General features: G+C 44.9%; 1 protein-coding gene across 1 annotated transcript in view; it reads right to left on the reverse strand.

Annotated features, from left to right (window-relative positions):
* Positions 1 to 292: 292 nt before the first annotated feature.
* The window catches only part of LOC128350612 (endogenous retrovirus group 3 member 1 Env polyprotein-like), a 44021-nt gene continuing 19950 nt past the window's right edge, over positions 293 to 24363 (reverse strand). Inside the window, exon 3 of the mRNA XM_053309293.1 lies at positions 293 to 685. The gene's annotated coding sequence lies outside the window, so the exon portion shown is untranslated. The remainder of the gene's footprint in view (positions 686 to 24363) is intronic.

Here is a 24363-nt window from a genome sequence, read left to right on the forward strand (position 1 = left end):
CCACCTCCAGCCTCAAGGGCAGGGTGCCTCTGAGTACCAGTTGCAGGGGAGTAATGGCAGGAGAGAGGGCATGCCCTCAACTCCTGTCTGTGGCTTCCAGTGGCATCTGGTGGGCCACTGTGCGAAACAGGATGCTGGACTAGATGGGCCTTGGGCCTGATCCAGCAGGGCTGTTCTTATGTTCTTATAAATGTGTGATTTCACTGTTAGCCACACTGAGACTTTCAAAAACTGTCCAGGAATCCAACACAGGCTTCTAACTATTCGGAACAAGAAATAACTTTGCTTTGTTCTGTCTGGAATTTATTTTTCTTGAAAAATAATTCATTAGCTCTCAGATTTGATTAACTGTAAAGTGAGGTTTAAAACAGCGACACTTTGTTATACTGGATTACTTTGTTTTCCACATTTGCTAGAGAAAAACAGAAATTATGATACTGGTACATAATGTCTGGCTGTAGGTGGCAGCATATACATGCAGAACAGTAATTCTCAAACCAGTGAATTGTTAGTTTGCCATGAGACTTTTCAGTAATTTAAAAAGTAAAGCCTTTTGTGACTCTGAAGTATCTGTCCACAGAGGAGTCTTCCCACTGGATCTCTTTTTGATTGCCTGCTCTGGCCTTGTCTCTTTCCAAACGGCTTCCACTGGAATTTTGCCCCATCAGGTGTTGTTAGATCAGTGCTTTTAACGAAGAAATTGTTTATTGAGACAAAGTGTACACACAATCAAATACGAGCTTAAAATTCATAACATTACAGAAGCATCTCATTCCTGATTCTTAGAGTGCCAAACAGTTTAAAAAAGAATGTACCAACCAGCCTTCCAAACAGAAGAGAAGAGAAAAGGCAGGGGAGCGGGATTATTCAGCCTTCATATACTTGGTTGTTATATTTTTATTTTTATTGACTGGCCAAACTAACTGCATTTGGAATAACTATATTCTATACACAATCAGTATTTCTTACACTTTTTGATAATATCATTCCACTCAGGTTTTCCTGATTTATTATTCCAGAACCTTTTAACTCCAGTCACTTTCAAATATGGTCATAGCTTTAGCTTTTCCATTTTTCATATTGATGGGTGCACTTATTTTCGCCATTAGCACAATGCACCATATCTTCCTATGTGCTTGGCAATATCCTTGAATTCTAGCATTTGGCTATCAGAATTCTTGCTGCCGCCAAACACTTGCCCACTTGCCAAACACTATTTGCTTTCTTTACCAAACTTCTCAAATATTAGACCAGTTTTTTCCAGCCAGCGATTACCCATACCAGTGGTGGTACTTCAGCTAATATTGGGTGGTACCCAGATCAAAAGGTGAAGTGGCTTGGTTGGAAATCTGATGGTTGTTGAAATCCTTGGCAGGAAAAGTCTTATTGGTTGGCACACATGCACAGGAGGCCAAGAAAAGAAGTAGGCATGTACAAAACACAAAGCATTCTGAGTTAAAGAGGAGAGGAAAGGCACAGCTCAAGGTGTAGGTACAACTGAGCACGCGGGGGGGGGGGAGATGCCCCCTAGTCACACATCTCTGGGGGACATCCACGGCTCCCTCCGTCCCTCTAGATTGGGGGTTCTTGCATCCCTGCAGCTGCTGCTCTGGTCTAGGGCATTTCCAGATCACACGCTGCAACAGATTAGGGGTGTGCACGGAACCGGTCTGGCACTGGGGTAGGGGGTTCCAATAAAAACGGGGGGGGGCTTTACTCACCCCTTCCATCTAAGGCACCGTAATTCTTGTAGTAATCGGGCGGCAGGGTGCCGCCGGCTTCAATCTCCGCTGGCGCAGCTCGGGCTCCTCCATTCCTATATGTAATCGGGTGGCAGGATCGCTCCCAGTCCCTGCCGCCCCCTTCAAGCTAAGCCCCCTCGGCTGGCGGCCGCCCCCTGCAGCTTTCCAAAGGTCCCCTGCCTCCCCCTTCTTGCCAAATATCCCCCCATCTCAAGGGGTCGGCAGGAGAACTCTCCTGCCGTCCCTGTTCTCTTTGCTGGCTGAGTTGCAAATGGCTTCCTAGAAGTTGCAACTTCCTAGAAGTTGCTCTTGCTTGTGCAAGCAGAACAGAAGGAGCTGTGCTTCCCCATTGAACTAAATTATCTACTTCTCCATGTCAACTTCTTCAGGACCTGGCATATCCTCCCTAAATGCCTGCCTGAAAGCAGTAATGGGCTGGATGAGGGAGAATAAACTGAAGCTGAATCCAGATAAGATGGAGGTACTTATTGTGCGGGGTCAGAACTCGAGAGACGATTTTGACCTACCTGTTCTAGATGGGGTCACACTTCCCCAAAAGAAACAGGTTCGCAGTCTGGGAGTACTTCTGGATTCACACCTCTCCCTGGTTTCTCAGGTTGAGGCAGTGGCCAGGGGTGCTTTCTATCAGCTGATAGGCCAGCTGCTCCCGTTTCTAGAGATCAATGACCTCAAAACAGTGGTACATTTGTTGGTAACCTCCAGACTTTACTTCTGTAATGCGCTCTATGTGGGGCTGCCTTTGTACGTAGACTGGAAACTTCAATTGGTTCAGAATGTGGCAGCCAGGCTAGTCCCTGGGTCATCTCGGAGAGACCACATTACACCTCTACTGATGGAGTTACACTGGCTGACAATAGGTTTTTGGGCAAAATACAAAGTGCTGGTTATAACTTATAAAGCCCTAAATGGCTTAGGCCCTGGGTATTTGAGAGAACCTCTTCTTCATTATGAGCCCCACTGTCCATTTTGGTTGTCTGTGGAAGTCCATCTCCAGTTGCTGCCAGTTTGTCTGGTGGCCAAACGGAGACAGGCCTTCTCGGTTGCTGCCCCGGGACTATGGAATGTGCTCCCTATTGAGATACGATCCTCCCCATCTTTGACAATTTGTAAAAAACACTTTAAAATCCATCTTTTTACTCAGGCTTTTTCAGCTTCTGGATAATTTATAGGTTTTAATTCTGTGACTGATTTTTAAATTGTTAGTTTTTAATTGCTTTTATGTGTTTTTATATGTGTTTTTAGCTGTTTTGTCATTGTGAACCACCCAGAGACACAGGTTTGGGGCGGTAGACAAGTGTAATAAATAAATAAATAAATAAACTTCTGTGCAATCCCATCTGTTTACTACACGGCAATGGAGCAGTTCATGGGAGAGAGAGAGAACAGTCACTTACTTAAGAGGAAGGCCATGGAACTGACTCATTTACTTCTGAGCAATCCTACTTGTTTACTGCAAGGCAATGGCCCTTTCACCCCTTGTTTACTGCAAGGAAGCCCAGTGAACTGAGTCATTTACCAGGAAGTCTGCAAGGTGTTCTCAATGGTGTGTAAGGCTCATTCTGCAGTTCAAGGATTTGTTGATAACTAAAGCCCTTTTCCGTATATGATTTCTCTGGCGGGGGGGGGCGCTCGGGTTCTTGCGCAAGAATAAATCAACGAATTGTTGTTGGTAACATGGTCCTCCCCCTAGAACATAAGAACAGCCCTGCTGGATCAGGCTCAAGGCCCATCTAGTCCAGCATCCTGTTTCGCACAGTGGCCCACCAGATGCCGCTGGAAGTCACAGGCAGGAGTTGAGGGTGTGCCCTCTCTCCTGCCATTACTCCCCTGCAACTGGTACTCAGAGGCATCCTGCCCTTGAGGCTGGAGGTGGCCCACAGCCCTCTGACTAGTAGCCATTGATAGACTTCTCCTCCATGAAGTCATCCAAACCCCTCTTAAAGCCATCCAGGTTGTTGGCCGTCACCACATCCTGTGGCAGAGAGTTCCACAAGTGGATCACGCATTATGTGAAAAAGTACTTCCGTTTGTTGGTCCTAGACCTCCTGGCAACCAATTTCATGGAGTGACCCCTGGTTCTAGTGTTGTGTGAGAGGGAAAAGAATCTCTCTCTCTCCACTTTCTCCACGCCATGCATGATTTTATAGACCTCTATCATGTCTCCCCGCAGTCATCTTTTTTCTAAACTAAAAAGCCCAAGGTGTTGTAGTCTTGCCTCATAAGAAAGGTGCTCTAGGCCCCTGATCATCTTGGTTGCCCTCTTCTGTACCTTCTCCAGTTCAACAATGTCCTTTTTAAGATGTGGTGACCAGAATTGTACGCAGTACTCCAAGTGTGGTCGCACCATAGTTTTGTATAAGGGCATTATAATGTTAGCCGTTTTATTTTCAACCCCCTTCCTAATGATCCCTAGCATGGAATTTGCCTTTTTCACAGCTGTCGCACATTGAATCAACACTTTCAACGAGCTGTCAACCACAACCCCAAGATCCATCTCCCGGTCCATCCCATCAGCATATACTTGAAGTTGGGGTTTTTCGTCCCAATGTGCATCACTTTACACTTGCTAACATTGAACTGCATTTGCCATTTTGTTGCCCACTCACACAGTTTGGAGAGATCCTTTTGGAGCTGCTCACAATCCGTTTTGGATTTCACTACCTGGAAGAGTTTGGTATCATCTGCAAATTTGGCCACATTGCTGCTTACCCCTGCTTCTAGATCATTTATGAATAAATTAAAATGCACCGGTCCCAGTACAGATCCCTGGGGGACCCCACTTCTTACTTCCCTCCATTATGAAAACTCTCCATTTATACCTACCCTCTGTTTCCTGTCTTTCAACCAGTTAGCAATCCACACATGTACTTGTCCCTTTATCCCATGACAGCTAAGTTTCCTCAGGAGTCTTTGATGAGGAACTTTGTCAAAAGCTTTTTGGAAGTCCAGGTAGACTATGTCAACTGGATCACCTTGATCCACATACTTGTTGACACTCTCAAAGAAGTCCAAAAGGTTGGTGAGGCAAGATTTACCTTTGCGGAAGCCATGCTGGCTCACTCCCAGCAGGGCCTGTTCTTCTAGGTGCTTTACAATTTTATCCTTGAGGATGCTTTCCATCAATTTGCCTGGAACGGACATTAGGCTAAACGGCCTGTAATTTCCCGGATCGCCCCTGGATCCCTTTCTGAAAATCAGTGTTACATTTGCTACTCTCCAGTCCTCTGGTACAGAGCCCGATTTCAGGGATAAGTTAAATATTTTAGCAAGGAGGTCAGCAATTTCACATTTGAGTTCTTTGAGGACTCTTGGATGGATGCCATCAGGCCCTGGTGATTTGTTCACCAGGTGATTGGGGTGGAGAGTGTAGGTTGAGTCTCTGAGTTAGCTGCAGTGCAGTGCAGTGATAAAGATATTTAAGATAACATCTTCTTAGCTATGAGCCACACGGCCCATTGAGATAACCAGGAGAGGTTCGTCTGCAGTTGCCAGGCTCGTCTGGTGGCTGCTCAGGGACAGGCCTTCTCCGTTGCTGCCCTGAGGCTTTGGAACGTGCTCCCTGCTGAAATAAGAGCCTCTCCATCTCTTACAACTTTTTAAAAGGCAGTCAAGACACATTTGTTCACCCAGGCTTTTTTATTAAAGTGAGCCGTCGAGTCGATTTCGACTCCCAGCACCCACAGAGCCCTGTGGTTTTCTTTGGTAGAACACAGGAGGGGTTTACCATTGCCTCCTCCCGTGCAGTAAGAGATGACGCCTTTCAGCATCTTCCTATATTGCTGCTGCCCGATATAGCACCAGCAGGGATTTGAACCGGCAACCTTCTGCTTGTTAATCAAGCATTTCCCTACTGTGCCACTTAACCTGGCTAGGCTTTTAATTAGATACTGTTTTAATAGTTTGATGGTTTTTAATCATTTTAACGTTGTTTTAAGTTTTAAATTGTTGTAATTGTTTTAACCTTTTTACTTTTTTTTATCCAATTCCAAGCCAGGTAGCCAAAACTGAGCAGGGTGACAGGGGAGAAACGAGTGAGGGCTTAGACAGCCATGCTGGACCAAGGTTGCAGGCATTTAAGGAGTGCCTTTAATGTCCCAGCATCTTCTGCAGGATCTCTCTCTCTCTCTCTCTCTCTCTCTCTTTCCTGCTTTTATATCCCAAACTGTCTTTTGCTTTGTGAGACAACTGGATGAAAACTAGCTGTTTAGTTCACAAGGCTCCAGAGGTGGAAGAGGGGGGAAATAAAACACTTTCCCAGCTGATCTATTTAAAACCACAAAAGAGAATTTCCTAAGTGATCTTATTAATACCAGCCCCAGTGTGAGCACTCTTCGACTGCCTGCACTGTTGTGAAACTGCAGGTGGCCTTCCTCTGCCAAATAGGTACAGCAGCACTCTCTCATCCCTTCTGCCCTGTTGCTGCTGCCTGCAAGTGTGGTCAGGCTCTGGAGAAACTGGGGCAGTTGTGGGCATATCTGGGAGCAGGGGAAGCTGAGTCTTATGTTGTCACCATAGCCAAGGTGTCTATTGGTGCTGTGGCCAGGTACACGAGGAGTCAATGCACCCATTACAAGTCACTCATTGCTCTTGAGATTGGGCATAGCAAGAGCCGAGCCAGTCACCTGCTCACCCAGCACGGCAATTCTTTGACAGGCAGTTGGACTAGCCCAGCAACAACCAGCCAGGTAGCAGAATCATATTATGAGGGGAGCAGCTGAATGTTTGTCTGTGGGGTGTGGGGTAATCATATATAGTTCAGGGACACTAGTGGGGAGTGGCACTGGTAGGGAGAAAGGGGAGGTTTTGGAAGGCAAAATTAAAGTTAGTTTCTGTTTCAGTGAAACATGGTGTCCAGGCTCTTTGTTATCTCCACATTGGGGGGGGGGAGAGATAATTCAGCTGAACCGTGTGAACTATGTGAACTCAAATACCTCATGGAAAGGCTTTTCAAATGTAAAAGTCATGATGACAGGAGGCTGCACACTATTCTATCGTTTCAATGGTGTGGAGGGAAGAAGGAAGGAAAGTTTGCCACCTGGTCAGAATCTGAGGGTTTGTTTCCTACTTCTGCACCCTTTCCTCAGGCATTTCAGAAGCCTGGGCCTGCCAGAGGCATGATCTAAAGGGCAAGAGCAAAAGGGCTCTTTGCCTGTGGATCTAAAGCCAGCCCAGCAGAATAAAATCTTAAGTTGAACTTGACGTTTTTAATCTTCTGTATACCAGTCAGTTGACACCAGTGTGGCACCCATGTGATAACTTCTTATTTTATTCCCATTTATTAACTCTGACTCTTTTTAATGCTGTGTTCATGACTCCATTACGATCTGGTGAATGTTCCTCATATTCTGGGTTGTGATTTGACTGCCTCTGTTTAAGCTAATAAAGGTAAACTGTGCCATCAAGTCGGTGTCGACTCCTGGCGACCACAGAGGCCTTTGGTTTTCTTTTGGTAGAATACAGGAGAGGTTCACCATTGCCTCCTCCCACGGAGTATGAGATGATGCCTTTCAGCATCTTCCTATATTGCTGCTACCCAATATAGGCGTTGCCCATAGTCTGGGAAATATTCCAGCGGGGATGTGAACTGACAACCTCTGGCTTTGTAGTCAAGCCATTTCCCCACTGAAAGCTCTGTTTAATGCCATTGTATTCTTTGGTACAAGCCAAGAGGCATTATAAACAGCTACTGAAAACTAAAAAGAGGGAAGCGGATAGAGTTGTGTGGAATCAGTTAATAGAGGCTGCTCAACTTAAAAATTCATCTTTATTCTGGCATATTATTGCATGACAGAGCAGGCGTCCTTTAAGGTCTGGTTGTCAAATAACAGCAGCAGCCTGGGAAGAGCATTTTTGTAAGTTGTATAGGAAATTGGAAGTAAATATTGAGGTTCCAGAGCTAAATGCTGACACCTTAACTGAATGGCCATTGGTACTGTGTGCAGAAAATGCTTCGCTTGTCAAACAATTAAAACCAGGAAAAGCACCTGGTGCTGATTATATATCGGTAGAGTTAATATCTTGCAATTTGGAATGGTGGACCGCTGTATTGGCAGCATTGTTTTCTTATACTGACAGGACAGCATGTGTAGCAAAAGACTGGGGAGTTGCTATCGTGGTCCCCATATATAAGAAGGGAGATTGGAAGCTGCCAGGGAATTACCACCCTATCAGTCTTCTTAGCATAGTGACTAAGCTGTACACTAGACATTTGTATAATCATCTGGTAGATTAGCTTGACACAGAAACAATCCTAGCAGAGGAGCAAATGGTTTCAGGGCAGGTCATTTGGTAGCAGACCCAGCCTTGGTACTTCAACATTTAGCCAAGAAATATACAGGAAAGTCAAATTCTACATTATACACTGTGTTCGTAGATTTTAAATATGCATTTGATTTAATCTCAAGGGAAATACTGTGGGGGAAATTGGTAAGATCATCCACTGATAGGAGGTTGTTACTCTTAATAATTAAGATGCATGAAAATTCAAGAATAAGGGTGCGTTGCAGTAACAAAGTGCATCTTACAAATGAAATCAGAACGAGTAGAGGGATTAGGCAAGGGTGTATTTTTGCCCCAATGTTATTCAATTTCTATATTAATAACTTAGTTACTCAGATGAATAACCAGGATTTTCACCCCCCCTAAGCTGGCCAATAGACACTTGAATATACTCCTATATGCGGATGACATGGTGATTTTATCACGGACCCCAACTGGCCTCAAGAGAGCCCTTAATGCTCTGGTGTCCTACTGTGATTCACAGGCGATCACCATAAATTATGAAAAGACCAAGATGATGGCTTTTGCCAACAAACTTAAGAAGCGGTGTTGGATGTTGAATGGACATAGACTTGAACAGGGATCACAGTTTAAGTATTTGGGTATAGTCTTCCAGACCAATACTAGGAGGAATGCGCACAAGGAATATATAATGCAAAATGCCTCGAGGACAGCAGCTGCTATTAACTCCTTTCATAGGAGGCAAGGTACAGAGTTTGTTCCGGCTGTCCTTAAACTTTTTTCGGCCAAAGTCTGGCCTTTGCTCCTTTATGGAGTGCAGCTAGGTATCTATTCCAACCTTGACAGGCTGGAGGCAATCCAATCAAAGTTTTTGAGAAGTGTGCTCCAACTACCCCGGGGTGTCCCCAATGTATTTCTATGATTGGAAGCGGGCTGGGTTCGGGTGGAGGCAAGTGTTTGGCTGGTAATATTTGAATACTGGCTGAAGTTGATTTTTCAGCCAGTAGGACTAGCACCCTTAGTGTTGAATGATACATATAGGTCTAGGTGGAAATTTATGTGGAGAAGGGGTTGAATTACTATGACTTCTCCAGCGATGCTTTGGTTGTCTTGGGCTATGGGAGAGCGAGATCATGTCTGCACCAACGCATTATGGATATGGAGAAACAGATGGACAGAAGCCAGATAGGGGTTGACACCTATTTAGGTAATCAAACATCACTGTCTGGCCCAGCAAGATACCTTAATAAAATATTAGTACCTAGTTTCCGGAGGGCTCTGACGCTGGCCCAGTGTAATGCCTTAGAAACGGCTGTCTGGGTGGGGAGATACCGTGAGATCCCCTATAAGGAGCGTGTCTGCCCTTGTGGTTCTGGGGAAGTGGAGTCAACGGCCCATGTTATCTTGAATTGCCAGTTTTATCAAACTTTGTGGGAGAGAGATATAAGTCCTTTTTTAACAGCATACCCCAGTTGTTCTGAACAGTTCTATCTGGAATTACTTTTGACAGACCGTTGGGATGCAGTATCTTATAACATGGCGAAGTACTGTTTTCTGGCTAATAAGACTAGGATAAGAAATGTTGAGAAGCGAGATATGGGGTTGGATTGAATTAAATATTATATTATTACAATGCATGGAGCCCTCTGTTTTATGTAATGGATGCACTCGGGTGTTATGGTTCTGTTCTATGTTTCAACAGTTTATTATTTTATTTGACCAAGTTCGCTTTTATGTAAAGCTCGTTTTTATGTAAAGCTTTTGTACTTTGTGTTTTGCTGGTTGAATGATCGTAACAATAAAGATTTGATTTGATATCCCCACTGTGCCAATAGTTGGTTTTAAATGGAAGAATAAAAAAGAGATAGGAAAGGGACCAGCCCAGCTGATACTTGAACGGGAAAATAAAGCTAAATTGATCAGTTATTAAAAGGAAGAATCTGAGCAACTAAAAAATGGAGATTCCTGTGAGAAATGAAGTTCTGGAATCTGATTTAGACCTTGATAAAAATGTGAATACTGCAGCTCGGTCCCCTGTTCTCTCAGAGCTGAACTGGGTCAAATCACCTTATAAGCCTTGTGTTATCATTGCAGGATTGCAGACTCTCTTGCTTGCAAGAACTGTTCAATCTATTTATGACCAATTAAGGGAAATTCAGGTCAAGTTGGATTTGTTTTATCAGTAACTAACTAAGAGGATGGGAAATCTGAACTAATCACTCTAAATCTGAAAATTAAAAACAAGAAAACTTGCTTTTAAATATGATCCATCAGCTAAGTGTTAAATTATTTATGAAGCGAATAATCTTGAAATTAGTTCTCCCATACAATACAATATAGAAATCAAAATTTTCTTACTATATTTCCTTAGAAAGGGTTTATTTCATAATGGAAGCCCTTTTCTAGTGTGGTTCATCATTTGAGTTTTCTCTTGTATGTTGGACCATTGATTTAAACTGTAAAGAAATTCTACAGGATTAATTGTATAGGAAAATATTTTTGTTAAACTTTGCAAGTGCAATTGAGAGTGTGATACAAAGAGAAAAAGATCTGTCTAGTTACAGAGCAGTAGCTAGTCTAGTCTTTGAAGACAGGTTTGTAAAACCTTTATCTATTTCTGTAAGTAATTTAGCTAAACAACCACCTAGCATTATTAACACTATCAAGATTCCTCCTAACATGAAAAGAATGTCACTAATTAATCCAGGTAAGAAGCAATTCTGAGTCCAGAAACAAGTTCTGTCAAAAAGGGTTTTAAGTGATAGATCTTTGCAAATAGAAAGTCCAGAACCTGAAGAACAACAACTATTTCAATCCTTCTCCATCTTGCATTAATTGAACAACAAGCTATTGTAAATAGATCAGTGTCTTTAGGATGTGTTAGTAAATGAAATGAAGAAACAACTGAAGAGGATTGGATCGATGGTTTTTCAGAAAATCCACAAACACATGTAATAGTACATCCACAAATTACCATTGATAAGAATAATGAAGTAAATAGATGTCAGTAGCAATTTTTCTCCAAAGGAAATTGACACAGTATTATTTAATTTAAAATCAATGCTCCTTCAAGAATAGCAGCCAAAGTCCCCAACATAACTAACCAGGTTGAGCTCAACCCCTACGAAATCACTTACTGAAATGAAGTCTCAGAAATCAGAATAAATCCCATAACTCAGAAGAATGGCAGTACCTATGTTAATCAGCTAGGAATAACTGAACCTACACGTAGACAATCTAAGATCCAAAACATATTCCAGTTATTTCTTTTTTCTTTCATGGAATTAGCTGGATGGGCTAATAAGACAGCAGATAATGAAGCCCATCTCACGATGGGTGAGAAGGGCTACCCACTTTTGCGGGGAGGAAGCCTGATAGCACTAACCTCCCCACAGAGAATCACAGCGAGGTCTCTGGGTGTGCAAATCGCCCTCCCAGACGAGTGTTGGCTCTCCTGCGGGCCACCTGTGCCAGAAGGGGTCAGGCACAGGGAAGCACTGCCGCATGGTGTCCCACCCCCAGGGCCCCAATCACGACTGTGCAAGTGCGCTGTGCATTCCTGGGAGCCCCTCTCCCCCCTGAGTTTGTCCGCCGTGGCTGCAAGCAGCTGCAGCAGGCACACGATCAGGTAGCCCGGTGTTTGGGCACACTCGCGGCCAAAACCTGAGTGAAGTGGTGGGCTACGTAAGAGGCCTCACTGCCGCGCCACCACCGGGAGCCGTGTGGCTCCCAGTGGTTCTCACGAGCAGCAAAAACCGGGATGGGCTTCCCTCGCCTGGTCTTTGCTGCTCGTGAGAATAGCTTCAATGAGTTCTTGGAATATATACATCAGTTTGATATATTATGATTTCAAGAAACTTGGGCCCAAAATAGAATAGAATTAAATAGGCATCAGCGTTTGACATTAGAAGCTGTTGCAGCCGAGCAGAAACGTAGACCATGTGGACGACTTGCCAGCATTATCGCTTCTACTTTAAATGACACACTAGCTTATTTAGGCAGTAGCAATAACTTTTATTGTTAAAATCTATATATTTAATTCTCCTGGGTGTGCCAGGCAAAAATGTGTCCTGGCAGCCCAGCTGACCCAGGAGAATGGCGGCGGCGGCCGTCGGCCCGGGCCCACTAATTAGACATATTTCTCTGGTTATTAGTTATATCTCTCCAACCTGCCAATTCAAAAAATTGTAAGGTGACCTGCTGGACTAATCAAGAACAATGTCTATTGAAGTCAGGAATTCAACACCCATCAGCTTACGTGGTAATGGCTGGAGATTTCAATGCTTGAACTGATTATATCTTTTATTCCTCTAAGTCTAATAAACCAGGAGGAAATGATGAGGACTTTGGAGTAAAGCTGAGTAACTCTAAAGACAATATTATCAATGCTGCAGGTTTTAAATGATTTCAGTTTAAATTGAGGAGACACTTGAGACACTTACATGGCTCCACTTGTGGAGATCTTACCGGCATATATACCTACAGCACTCTAGCAGGAAGTTGAACTATTGATGAGATATTAATCTCCAAGTCAAACGACTGTCAATAGCTTTACAATAAGTACCCAGGTCTTTAGTGACCATCAGCAGACCATTGGAATTAAGAATGAACGTGCCGGTCTTCCCTTTGCACAAAACGTATTGTGAGCCTATCTTAAAGCTCTTGAAAATTTCAATTCAAGGAGACTTAGGTGGTCATTTAAACTTGACAATATGCTCTACTAAAATGTCCTGATCTTTTATCATTAAAGCCATAGAAAGTGATTCATTAGTATCAGCATTAGTAGCTTATGACTCCGTGATTGTAGTTCTCTATAAACATTTGACTATTACCCAGTCAATTGGATGTTTCAACTCAATAAGGGGAAATCGTTAGTTTGATAGAGATTGAGGCGGGTCTCACGGGGAGAGCGGGCTTAAGCCACTCTCCCCGCAGATGATGAGGGAAGCAGCCCTGGGCGGCCGAACCAATTGCCGGTTCCATCACGGAACTGGCAAGGGATCGGGGGCCACACGGCGCCATGTGAGCGCACAGGGCATGATGGAGAGACCCCTGAGCCGGGAGGCTGCATTAGGCTCCCCACCGGGGGTCTACTTGTGTCTTGCCGCAGTGCAGATCCGTGCCATGGCAACACACAACCAAAATACCTGGGTTAGCGGAGCGCTCGCTCCGCTAATCTGGGCTAAGGGGAGGGCTGCCTCATTGTATAAAACTGAAGAGGAATGTTCATAATCAATATTAGCAATACAGAGCTTCTAGTGTCAAAGTATTACCACATACCTATGTTCAGCTGAGGAATAATTATAAGAATCTCTTAACCAAGAAAGAAAACAGCAGAAAAAAACAGCTGGCAAATATTGAAAATGCATTAGGGTAACCTTGTCCCCAATAAGGAGGTTCGTTCCTGGGCAGATGGAGCCCAATAATCATCAGCCCAGATGAGATAACAAGATCAAAGGTTTATTTACTCTCAAGTAGTAATGGTATTGTTTGGCTCATGCTCAAAACAAGACAAAGGACCATACAGAGAGCATACATTTTATACTCTTAAATAATTGTTCTCCAGAACAACATGTTGTTCAACTACATAGCAAATACGTCATCATGACTTGCTAAGATTAGGGAATAAACCACAAACATGCACGCAGGCAGACAGACAGCCTTATCTTAAAATTGTTCTACATTCTAAATCCATGGTCACTCTAACCCAGGGATTCTCAAACTTGGGTCCCCAGATGTTATTGGACTTCAACTCCCATAATTCCCAACTAAAGGCCACTGGGGCTGGGGATTATGGGAGTTGAAGTCCAATAACATCTGGGGACCCAAGTTTGAGAATCCCTGCTCTAACCTGTGGGGGATGGAAAACTACTAGAGGGAATACACAGTAGTAAGCATCCTTCTAGCAGAGCAGATCCTTGAGTCTAGTTAAACATAATGGCGTTGCTTATGTCAAGCTGTGAACTTCTATACATTTCTGATTTACTATACATCAACAATATATAAGAACAGTAAAGTGTTGGCAAATGATCACAGCAACACTTATTGGTTATGACATAGCAAACGATTCCTGAAATCACATGGGAACATTTCCCCCCACTTTTAATGGTTCTGCAAGAGAATTAAAGGTAAAATGTGCCATCCAGCTGGATCCCTATACAGAATGTTAAATCAGAGTTCCCCACTGAAGGGTTGCCTGAGTAGAAACCAGTCTCAGAGCCGGAGATATTCAATTTTATAGCACAGTTAAAATCTGAGAAGGCTCCAGGTCAATTCCTTCTGAATTGTTCAAATCTAATGTTCACTGGTGAGTAAAACCTCTCACTTCATTGTTCACCCTATTGATAATTTTGGCTGTATTCCCCAAAGCTGGCTTAAAACACTTTATAAACAAGTTGATCTAGCAAGAACTAATCAGCCTACTTTCCTTTCACTGTCTCCTCATCTGGACTAAATTTGGTGCAAATCAAGGTCCACAAGTTCGATCTCTTGCGCCTCAAATGTTCATATGTCCGCTATCTTGGATTGGAGTGGATGTCATCTCTACAAACTGCACCATTGAGGTGTCCCTGTGTGTCACTCACTACAGCTGTTCAAATTTGGTTCAAATCGGCTAGACAGTCCTCAAGTTAGTGCACTTGCGACTCAAAAGTTTATGCATCTGCCATCTTGGATCGGGGTGGGAGATATCACGACAAACTACCCAGTCAACCAGATAGCCATTGAGGTGTCTCTATGTGTCACTCACTGCAACTGTGCCTAATTTGGCTTAAATTGGTTAGACAGCCCACAAATTAGCCCGCTTGCACCTAAGAAGTTCACGTGGCCACCATCTTGAATTGGGGTGGATGACATCATCACACAACACACCATTATTTATTTATTTATTTATTTATTTATTTGCTTTCTATACCATTTGGAAATCCCTATGTGTCTCTACATCTGTAGCAAATTTGGTTCAAATTGGTTGGGGTTCACAAGTTAGCTCACTTGAGTATCAAAGCTTTATGCTTCCACCATCTTGGGTCAGGGTGGATAGCATCATCACAAATTACACCACTGAGGTGTCCCTATGTATCACTCACTACAACTGTACGTAATTTGGTTCAGATCAGTTAGATAGTATACGTTAGCCCACTTGAACCTCAGATGTTCACGTGTCCACCCCGGACAAATTGGATTGGGGTAGATGACATCATCACAAACTATGCCACTGAGGTGTCCCAATGTGTCCCTACAGCTGCAGCAAATTTGGTTCAAATCAGTTAAGCGGTCCACAAGTTAGCCCCCTTCGGCCTCAAAAGTTTATGTGTCTGCCATCTTAAATCGGCTTGGATGACATCATAACAAGTTTTGCCATCAAGGTGTCTGTTTGCGTCACTCACTGCAAACATACCCAATTTGGTTCAAATAGGTTAGGCAGTCCACAAAGTAGTGCACTTGTGTTTCAGATGTTCATGTGGCCGCCATCTTGAATTAAAGTGAATGACATCACCACACACCACACCATTAGGGCATGCCTATGTGTCCCTACAGCTGTAGTAAATTTGGTTCAAATCGGTTAAGTGGTTCACAAGTTAGCCCACTTGTGCCTAAAAGTTAGTGCATCCGCCATCTTGGATCAGCGTAGATGACATCATCACAAACAATGCCCTTGAGGTTTTCTTATGCGTCACTCACTGCAACTGTACCTAATTTGGTTTAAATTGGTTAGACAGTCTACAAATTAGACCACTTGCTCCTCAGATGTTCACGTGGCTGCCATTAATAATAATAATAATAATAATAATAATAATAATAATAATAATAATAATAATAATAATAGTTATTATTATGCATATTTTTATACTGCCCAAAACTTACGTCTCTGGGCAGTTTACAGCAAGATTAAAAAGAAAAACATTAATTAAAAACAAAAATTAAAAGCCAGAAATTTAAAACACAATTTAAAATTTTAAAACAATATTCTAAAAGCAACATTACAACAATCAAAACAATATCAGTTAAAAGCCTGGGTGAACAGATGTGTCTTTAAAGACTTTTAAAAAGTTGTCAGAAATTGGGAGGCTCTTATTTCATCAGGGAGCGTATCCCAAAGCTTCGGGGCAGCAACGGAGAAGGTCCGTCCCTGAGTAGCCACCAGACGAGCCAGTGGCAAATGAAGACAGACCTCTCCTGATGATCTCAACAGGCGGTGGGGTTCATGACGAAGAAGACGTTCTCTTAAATACCCAGGGCCCAAGCTGTTTAGGGATTTATAGGTTATGACCAACACCTTGTATTTTGCCCGGAAACATATCGGCAGCCAGTGTAAGTCCTTCACATGCGAGTAATATGGTCTCTCCTAGATGACCCAGAGACCAGCCTGGCTGCCACATTCTGGATCAACTGTAGTTTCCGGACTACGTACAAGGGCAGCCCCACATAGAACGCATTGCACTAATCCAGTCTGGAGGTTACCAGCAGATGTACTACTGTTTTGAGGTCGTCTATCTCAAGAAATGGACGCAGCTGGCATATCAGCCAAAGCTGATAGAAGGCACTCCTGGCCACTGCCACAACCTGGGACACCAAGGAGAGACTTGGATCCAGAAGCACCCCTAGACTGCGTACTTGTTTCTTCTAGGGAAGTATGACCCCCATCCAGAACAGGCAGATCAAAATCGTCTCTTGAGTTCTGGCCCTGCACAATGAGTACCTCCATCTTATCTGGATTCAGTCTCAGTTTGTTATCCTTCATCCAGCCCATTACCGCCTCCAGGCAGGCATTTAGGGAGGTTATGCCCTCTCCCGATGATGCCGACATGGAGATATAGATTTGGGTGTCATCAGCATACTGATAGCACCCTGAACCAAATCTCCTGATGATCTCTCCCAGCGGTTTCATGTAGATGTTAAACAACATCAGAGACAATACGGAGCCCCGAGGGACACTGTACTGAAGTTCAGATTTTGAGAAACAACAGTCTCCAAGAGACACCATCTGGAACCTGCCCGAGAGGTAGGAGTGGAACCACTGCAGAGCAGTGCCTCCCACCCCCAACCCCCTCAGATGCTCCAGAAGGATACTATGGTCGATAGTATCGAAAGCCGCCGAGAAGTCCAAAAGGACCAACAGAGTCACACTTCCTCTGTCCATTCCCAATTGGAGATCATCCATCAGGCCGACCAAGGCAGTCTCCACCCCATAGCCAGCTGGAAGCCAGTTTGAAATGAGTCTAGATAATCAGTTTCCTCCAAGACCGTCTGGAGCTGGGAGGCCAGCACCCTCTCAGTCACCTTGCCCAGCCACAGAAGGTTGGAGACAGGCCTGTAGTTACTCAGCTCTGAGGGATCCAAGGTAGGCTTCTTCAGAAGCGGTCTAATAATTGCCTCCTTAAGACTAGAAGGCATCCGACCTTCCCTCACAGATGCATTTATGATCTCTACCAGCCTTCTACAACAACCCACCTGGGTGGTTGGGCTGCAGTGTTCCAATCAGCTTGTCCACATCCTCAGGAGTCACAAACTGGAACTGATCCAACCTAACCACGTAAGAGGAGTCGCTGGATACCTCCACAGCAGATACTGAAGTAAGTGTGGAGACAAAATCCAAGTCGGCCCGAATACGATAGATTTTTTCCATAAAATATTCATCAAACACATCACAGCGGGTAATCAATGGTTCCAGATTCTGATTCAAGGGAGGAGGGGGACTCACTAGCCCTCTCACAACCCTGAACAACTCCGCCGGACATGAACTTGCAGAGGCAATATTGGTAGAAAAGAATCGCTTCCTTGCCGCACGTATCACCTGAGCATAGGTCTTCAAATGAGTTCTATGTTGCAATCTGTCGGATTCAAGCCGAGTCTTTCTCCACCTGCGCTCTAGTCGTCTACCTCGCTGCTTCAGCCCCTGTAGTTCTTTCATATAACAAAGGGCCAGTTTTGAAGTGGGTTGGAGAGGACGCTTAGGAGTGATCATGTCTACCGCCCCGGTGAGTTTGCTGTTCCAGTTCTCCACTAGGACATCAACAGGATCGCCGGCAAAGCCAACACTGAATCCCTCCAAGGCTTCTTGAAATCCTATGGGATCCAATAACCTTCTTGGGCGGACCATCCTAATAGGTCCCTCGCCCCTGTAAAGGTGGGGTGTGACTTTGAGTCCAACCTTAACCAGATGGTGGTCCATCCATGACAATGGGGAAATCACAGGAGTCCCCACCCACGGAACACCACCCTGATCAGAGTGAAAGACCAAATCATGCGTGTGACCTGCAGTGTGCGTCGGTCTCGAGGCCACCTGAGATAGGCCCAAAGTCATCATGGCCGCTATGAACCGCTGAGCCACCCCGGACAAATTGGTCCTGAAATGAACATTGAAGTCGCCCAGCACCACAAGTCTAGGCGACTCCAACACAAAACCCTAATTGGAGTGGATGACATCATCCATTCATTCATTCATTCATTCATTCATCCGATTTCTATACCGGCCTTCCAAAAATGGCTCAGGGAGTTTTACATGGAGAAATAACAAAAAAATAAGATGGAACCCTGTCCCCGAAGGGCTCACAATCTAAAAAGCAACACAAGATAGACACCAGCAACAGTCACTGGAGGTACTGTGCTGGGGTGAATAGGGGCAGTAACTTTCCTCCTGCTAAATAAAGAGAATCACCACATTAAAATGTGCCTCTTTGCCACGTTAGCAGGGGGATGCCATTTGGAAATCCCTGTGTCTCAACAGCTGTAGCAAATTTGGTTCAAAGCGGTTAGGCGGTTCACAAGTTAGCCCAAATGCGCCTAAAGGTTTACGTGTCCACCATCTTGGATTGGGGTGGATGACATCATCACAGACTATGCCGTTGGGGTGTTCCTATGTGTCCCTACAACTCTACCCAATCTGGTTCATATTGGTCCAGGTGTTGCAAAGTTGATGGGGGGCGGGAGCACACGGATGGACAAACACACGGACAAACACACAGACACAGACATAGAATGTCGGGTGATGTCATAAGCCTACTGGAAAGTAGGCTAAAAAGGTTTTAAACTAGATCCTTCAAATTATAGACCTATAAGTCTCCTGTCAATAACTGGCAATCTGTTAGAGATTCAGCTCCGCATGGCATCAACCTTTTGCACCAGTAACCCTAATGACAACTAGGGCATTGGGAGCAGAGATAGTCAGTTAGGGTCTCCTACTCTTTCCTGATGATCTCTGCCGCTATGACCCCTCAGTTGATTGAATGTACTCAGAAACTTCCTGGGAGTGACTTCCTCCTTCTCCACAGAATGCTTCTAGCTTGCTCGCTCAGCACCATGTTTCTATAGGTCTCTCATTGACCAACATGTAGCCAGAACCTACACATAGGTTCATTTCATTGTAGGTCATTTCCTCCAACACAAACTCTATGCCATACATCTTAATTAAAAATTAGTTGAGGGGTGAAGTGAATAACATCTTTAGTACTGAACAAACTGCATTCTGAAGGGGCCACTCCACTTTAGATCATGCTACTGAGCAGTTCTGGAATGTAGGGGGTTGCCCTCAACCCATATTAGCATGCTGGTGTCTACCTTATTTTCCTGTTTAAATTGTGAGCCCTTTGAGGACAGGAAGCCATCTTAATTAAAAATAAATAAATCTGTGTAAACCACTTTGAGAACTTTAGTAGAAAAGTGGTATATAAGTAGTAGTAGTAATAGCAGCAGCACACTTGAACTTGCTTGTGTGAGTTGGGGGCTCAGGTACTTTTATTTCAGGCATCCAGCCTGCCTGGAACTGCTGGTGGTAGCAGTGAAAACCCTTCTTGGAGGAATCTGGGGGTGTAAAGGCTTGGAAAGTAACATTTCTCACATGGCTGTTGCTGGTGTTTCATTTGTGTTTATTCTTAGATTGTGAGCCCTTTGTAGACAGGGAGCCATTTTCTCAATTATTTTGTTATGTAAACTTTTCTGTGCTCAAGTTAATTCTCAACTCTCGGTGGAAAAGGAAAGCTATTACCATGTTACATTCATAAGAGGGTTGCACAATGCTGCATATAGCTTGAATCTGCTATAAGTGGCACTAATCGTATGCCCAAGAGGGAAGGCAAAACAAAGTAATGCCATGCAAATAGGTGTTGTGGCCTTGTCAGTCCATTAGCACTACTTTGAAATGCCAACTTAGAATTGTGGGTAGGCCAGTTAGCCAGGGCTGGTGCCAGACTATTTTGCGACCCCTCTGAGGTCTGCACTCTGCGCCCCTCTGAGTTCTGCGCCCTAAGCGGCTCCCTAGTTGGCCTGATGGTAACACCGGCCCTGCAGTTAGCACTGAGGAGTGACTTTTAAAAATTGGACAATCTGGGCAGGAGCCCAAAACTGCCTCCAAAAATTAAGAGAGAGGGTTTTCTGATTCCTTCTCATTCTTATTTCTCTAGTCATAAGTCTAAAGTATTTTGGTTATCATGGTTATGGACAGAGGCGCTCTTACCCCTGGACTTCCGGGCTGAAGTCCAGGGCCTCCAATCCCCTTGGGGGTCCCCAAATCCTTTTTAGTCTGTCCCAGGTAGTGTGGTCACGCTAAAAGTGTGTGTGAAAAACTGTTTGTGTGTGTGGGAGAGGCCTTCAAAAACCTTTAGGTCCATGCTCCAAAATTCCCTAGGTGGTGCATTATTGACCCGGTTGTCCAAGAGCCATTCAAAACGTATCTAGCAAATCAGAAGTAAATTCAGAGGCTCAACATAGATTAAAAGCCACTCAGAGAAACGTCGCACTGGGATTCAGGAGGAACAATGGCCCATTAGGACATGACCTCCCTTGTTACACCTCCCCTTTGCTCACTCATCGGTCACATGAGCAGAGGTGCTTTCTGGGAGCAGAAGCATATGCTTTTCTCTGCCGTGTTATAGTGTTCTATATTGACATATACAACATATATAGTTGTATACAGAGTTTAGTATATTGACAAAAAGAGAGAGAAAGAAAGCGTGCATACGTGCATCTGTGTTTGTGCTTAGGCTTTCTGTTAGTGAGAGAAACAAAGGGAGCAAGATGTAAGTAGGATTTCATAGAGGTTTCTACTTCCTGATTCTATCATTCTCTTTGCGATTTCAGGACAGCCTTGGGGCTTCCTCTTCTCTATCTAAGGCAAGCATCTTTTAAATAGAGATTGTCCTCAGGACATGCTCTGATGCTTCAATACACCTGTGTGTGTATCTTCATTGGTCCAGGTGCTGGACCATTCATTTGACCCTTTTAAGCAAAGGCTAGTGCCACCTACTGGCTGGACATATTAGAGCAACATTTCCAAACAGGTGGCCCAAGCTCAGTCTAGGGGCAAAGAGCAGGAGGACCCTGCAAGCCCCACCTCTCATCTTCTTTCCACTCGGTTCTAGGCTGCAAAGGCTGCGGACCTTCCTGCGCAAGCGGAGGCCCAAGTCTGGTCCACCAGAAGGAAGCAGCAAAAGAAAAGAAGAGGGTGCCACAGTTCCCATGGCTGCTCATCCCAAGAGCTGGCACTTGATAGCCTGCTGCAGAAAGCCAAGAGACCACCAGGAACCTGAACAGCAGGGGAGTTTTGGCATCAGCACTCCATCAGCCCCTCCCAGAACCAAATGGTACCATCTGTGCAGGCAGAGGGAGGCTGTCACTGTCAAGGATGGGGGAGAAGCACACAAACTCTGGCAGTGCTTCAGATTCCCAAACAAGCACTCCGAGAATCATAAGCTGCCAGAGACTCAGGTGAAGGAAGAGAAACCACCAAAGTCAGTGGACAGCTCAACAGAGAGTGTCTGAATATGGGAAGAAATGGGCCACACAAAAACAGGCAAAACTCCAGAGCACTTGGAAACCAGTCTGGAGGTGAGGAGATGCTCAGGATTGGGGGGGGGGGGGATTTAGGGGTTGGGAATGGAGAATCTTAGAAATTGAGGCCAATAGGTGAGGATGGGAGGCAGAGCAGCTTCGCCGGTCGCTATACTCTTCCTAAACAAAGAGGGTTCCAGTGAGAAGAAACTGGGTCCTTTTTGGAGGAAGGACACAGATGGGTGCATTAATATGTATGCACATTCTTCCTGTTCTTTCCCCCATATTCATCAGTGAGCAGTATGCACTGCTCTCTCGTCTCCTCGGACGAACCAGAGCTGGAGGACCTAAAACTGGGTGAGGAGCTCATGGTGGACCGCTCCACACAGACGGTCTGGGAAGACCTGAGCGATACTGAGAGGGAAAGCTCCAGAGCACTTGGAAACCAGTCTGGAGGTGAGGAGATGCTCATGATTGGGGGGGATTTAGGGGTTGAGAATCTTAGAAATTGAGGCCAATAGGTGAGGATGGGAGGCAGAGCAGGTTCCAAGGTAACTATACTCTTCCTAAACAAAGAGGGTTTCAGTGAGAAGAAACTGGGTCCTTTTTGGAAGAAGGACACAGATGGGTGCATTAATATGTCTGCACATTCTTCCTGTTCTTTCCCCCAGATTCATTAGTCAGCAGCATGCACTGCTCCCTTTTCTCCTCCAGCTCCTACCAGTCTGAGTTGGAGGACTGCAAAGTGGATGACGAGCTCATCGAAATCATCCACAGGCATATGGAGGACAGAGAGGAGGTACAAAACCCCACATCCCAGATGCTTCCTCCACAGGTTGCTTCCATATTCTGGACCTTTACCTTTCCAAATGCTTTTCTGCCATCAGATGGAAGGGAGGGGAGGTGGGCACGAACGGTGGTTCCACATGACATGTCATATAGGACTGTCACGGTGATATTCCCTGTGAAAATCAGCAATGCCTCTCCCTACCGTCATGATCTTACTGCATGATGATACTCAGAATTAAGCCCCATTCAGCACCTGCTCCTTTATTTCATTTCTGCCTCCTCAGTCCTCACCTCACTCCTTTCTTTCCAAGTGGCTTCTGCAACTTGGGCTGATTCAGAGGCACACAAGTGAACAGGAAACAACTGAGACAAGGGGCAGAAGCGGAGAACAGAAGCCTATTTAAGGATTTCCTTTAAGGGACGCTAGTCCTGGGAAGCCTCCAGAGTGCCCTGCCTGGATATTCTGGCTCTGTCCTTGCATTTTAACTCCCAAATTGCACCACAAAGAGGGTGTGGAAAAAGACAAGAGGGCATCATTGAAAATACGGGAAAGTGCTGGGTTGCCCTGCCCTCCGTGTCATCTGGATCCCCTGAAAACACTAAGTGGATGAAATGTGTGCCTCTGGGGGGAAATGACTGGAGCAGAAGCAGCCACGGAACCCAGAACAGTTTGCATGGTGGCCTACGGATCCCACCCCTTTTGATTCCATCCCCTTTTCAGTTCCGCCCTCTCTCTGTGCACTAGCACTCTTGGCAGCAAAGTTACTCCCAGGCAGAGGCGTAACTAGGGAAAACTGTGCCTGGGGCAAGCACTGAAATGGCGCCCCCCGCCCCCCCCCCAACATACATCTGACTGACATCCCCCTCTCATGAATTACAAAGTAGCGCTCTCCGGCTGCCCACCCCACCTCCTTGTTCTCTTTCTGCATCACAAACAGCCTCCGGGATTTTATTGCCCAGAGAACTCATTCCTATATCGATGCATCCAGCTACTATTAACAAGACAAGGGGCAAGGCGAGTTGGGGGAATCCAAAGCTTTTGCTCGCAAGAAGAGCACAGTTAAACGAGAAAGGCGACCACAATGCATTCAGTGTCCCCTTTCTGCCCGATTTCAGTATTTGTTGGCACGTTATGTGCTAACAATTCTACTGATTTCCAAAAGCCAAAGTCCATTCACTGGCAAAAGGGAGAAATGTTCTGGTTGCTAAATAATACTGCGGTGTGTGTGTGGGGTGGAGTGGGGGGAATCCAGAGGGGAGAGTCCTTTATTCGAGCAAAAGTCTACAATGACAGCCAGACTTTCTCACATTCAATGCAAATAGTTCAGACATCCCTCTACAGGTTAGGGGAATGGCATGGAGAAACATATATTTTACAATTTGTTTTAGGGGCCTTTTAACACACCCCATTCCTATCACTGTCTTTACACCTCCATATGAACTCTCCCCCCACCCTACATTTAGGGCTAGGTGATCCGTCTTTATAGAAAGGACTGGGGTGGGGTGAAGTTTAGGGGTTTAAAAACACCAACAAAGCCCAGCTACTTCCAACGCAGTGACAAAGTTAAACCAAAAAGAAAGAAAAGAAGGGGGGGGAGTGAAGGGGGGAGAGAGAGCAGATGTCAAAAGCTCTGTTCACAAGACAATCTTGTGAGAGAAGATTCCACACACACCCCGCCCCACACACACACCCCGCATAAAATAGATTTACACTGGGCATTAGCTCACTTCTGAATTGCACCGACAGAGCATTCCAACTGCACAAATTAAAAGAAGGGGGCCAAAGACGAGATTGCCTTGTTCCTAA

Source organism: Hemicordylus capensis, chromosome 1, assembly GCF_027244095.1.
Source record: "Hemicordylus capensis ecotype Gifberg chromosome 1, rHemCap1.1.pri, whole genome shotgun sequence".
Classification (NCBI taxonomy): Eukaryota; Metazoa; Chordata; class Lepidosauria; order Squamata; family Cordylidae; genus Hemicordylus; species Hemicordylus capensis.